Source organism: Chiloscyllium plagiosum, unplaced genomic scaffold, assembly GCF_037043375.1.
Source record: "Chiloscyllium plagiosum isolate Xiang-an unplaced genomic scaffold, Cpla_swu_hap1 HiC_scaffold_38, whole genome shotgun sequence".
NCBI lineage: Eukaryota > Metazoa > Chordata > Chondrichthyes > Orectolobiformes > Hemiscylliidae > Chiloscyllium > Chiloscyllium plagiosum.
Genome location: NW_028270176.1, coordinates 35,846,262 through 35,848,790, shown reverse-complemented (window position 1 = coordinate 35,848,790; position 2,529 = coordinate 35,846,262).

Genomic DNA, 2,529 nt, shown 5'->3' with positions numbered 1-2,529 from the left:
GAGGGTCAGTGTGTGTGTGAGCCCGTACCCCAGTGAGAGTCAGTGTGTGTGTGAGCCCGTATCCCAGTGAGGGTCAGTGTGTGTGTGTGAGCCCGTTTCCCAGTGAGGGTCAGTGTGTGTGTGAGCCCGTACCCCTGTGAGAGTCAGTGTGTGTGTGAGCCCGTATCCCAGTGAGGGTCAGTGTGTGTGTGAGCCCGTATCCCAGTGAGGGTCAGTGTGTGTGTGAGCCCGTTTCCCAGTGAGGGTCAGTGTGTGTGTGAGCCCGTACCCCAGTGAGAGTCAGTGTGTGTGTGAGCCCGTATCCCAGTGAGGGTCAGTGTGTGTGTGTGTGAGCCCGTTTCCCAGTGAGGGTCAGTGTGTGTGTGAGCCCGTACCCCTGTGAGAGTCAGTGTGTGTGTGAGCCCGTATCCCAGTGAGGGTCAGTGTGTGTGTGAGCCCGTATCCCAGTGAGGGCCAGTGTGTGTGAGAGCCCGTACCCCAGTGAGGGTTAGTGTGTGTGTGAGCCCGTACCCCAGTGAGAGTCAGTGTGTGTGTGAGCCCGTATCCCAGTGAGAGTCAGTGTGTGTGTGAGCCCGTACCCCAGTGAGGGTCAGTGTGTGTGTGAGCCCGTACCCCAGTGAGGGTCAGTGTGTGTGTGTGTGAGCCCGTACCCCAGTGAGAGTCAGTGTGTGTGTGTGAGCCCGTATCCCAGTGAGGGTCAGTGTGTGTGTGAGCCCATACCCCAGTGAGAGTCAGTGTGTGTGTGAGCCCGTACCCCAGTGAGAGTCAGTGTGTGTGTGAGCCCGTATCCCAGTGAGAGTCAGTGTGTGTGTGTGTGAGCCCGTACCCCAGTGAGAGTCAGTGTGTGTGTGTGAGCCCGTATCCCAGTGAGGGTCAGTGTGTGTGTGTGAGCCCATACCCCAGTGAGAGTCAGTGTGTGTGTGAGCCCATACCCCAGTGAGGGTCAGTGTGTGTGTGTGAGCCCATACCCCAGTGAGAGTCAGTGTGTGTGTGTGTGAGCCCGTACCCCAGTGAGAGTCAGTGTGTGTGTGAGCCCGTACCCCAGTGAGGGTCAGTGTGTGTGTGAGCCCGTACCCCAGTGAGGGTCAGTGTGTGTGTGAGCCCTTACCCCAGTGAGGGTCAGTGTGTGTGTGTGAGCCCGTACCCCAGTGAGAGTCAGTGTGTGTGTGAGCCCGTACCCCAGTGAGAGTCAGTGTGTGTGTGTGAGCCCGTACCCCAGTGAGAGTCAGTGTGTGTGTGTGAGCCCGTATCCCAGTGAGAGTCAGTGTGTGTGTGTGAGCCCGTACCCCAGTGAGGGTCAGTGTGTGTGTGTGAGCCCATACCCCAGTGAGAGTCAGTGTGTGTGTGTGTGAGCCCGTACCCCAGTGAGAGTCAGTGTGTGTGTGTGTGAGCCCGTACCCCAGTGAGAGTCAGTGTGTGTGTGTGAGCCCGTATCCCAGTGAGGGTCAGTGTGTGTGTGTGAGCCCATACCCCAGTGAGAGTCAGTGTGTGTGTGTGTGAGCCCGTACCCCAGTGAGAGTCAGTGTGTGTGTGAGCCCGTACCCCAGTGAGGGTCAGTGTGTGTGTGAGCCCGTACCCCAGTGAGGGTCAGTGTGTGTGTGAGCCCTTACCCCAGTGAGGGTCAGTGTGTGTGTGTGAGCCCGTATCCCAGTGAGAGTCAGTGTGTGTGTGTGAGCCCGTATCCCAGTGAGAGTCAGTGTGTGTGTGTGTGAGCCCGTACCCCAGTGAGGGTCAGTGTGTGTGTGTGTGAGCCCGTACCCCAGTGAGGGTCAGTGTGTGTGTGTGAGCCCGTACCCCAGTGAGAGTCAGTGTGTGTGTGAGCCCGTATCCCAGTGAGGGTCAGTGTGTGTGTGTGTGAGCCCGTACCCCAGTGAGGGTCAGTGTGTGTGTGTGTGAGCCTGTACCCCAGTGAAAGTCAGTGTGTGTGTGTGAGCCCGTACCCCAGTGAGAGTCAGTGTGTGTGTGAGCCCGTACCCCAGTGAGGGTCAGTGTGTGTGTGGGAGCCCGTACCCCAGTGAGGGTCAGTGTGTGTGTGTGAGCCCGTATCCCAGTGAGAGTCAGTGTGTGTGTGAGCCCGTACCCCAGTGAGGGTCAGTGTGTGTGTGAGCCCGTACCCCAGTGAGAGTCAGTGTGTGTGTGAGCCCGTACCCCAGTGAGGGTCAGTGTGTGTGTGAGCCCGTATCCCAGTGAGGGTCAGTGTGTGTGTGAGCCCGTACCCCAGTGAGGGTCAGTGTGTGTGTGAGCCCGTATCCCAGTGAGGGTCAGTGTGTGTGTGTGAGAGCCCGTACCTCAGTGAGGGTCAGTGTGTGTGTGTGTGAGCCCGTACCCCAGTGAGAGTCAGTGTGTGTGTGAGCCCGTACCCCAGTGAGGGTCAGTGTGTGTGGGAGCCCGTATCCCAGTGAGGGTCAGTGTGTGTGTGAGCCCATACCCCAGTGAGAGTCAGTGTGTGTGTGTGTGAGCCCGTACCCCAGTGAGGGTCAGTGTGTGTGTGTGAGCCCGTACCCCAGTGAGGGTCAGTGTGTGTGTGAG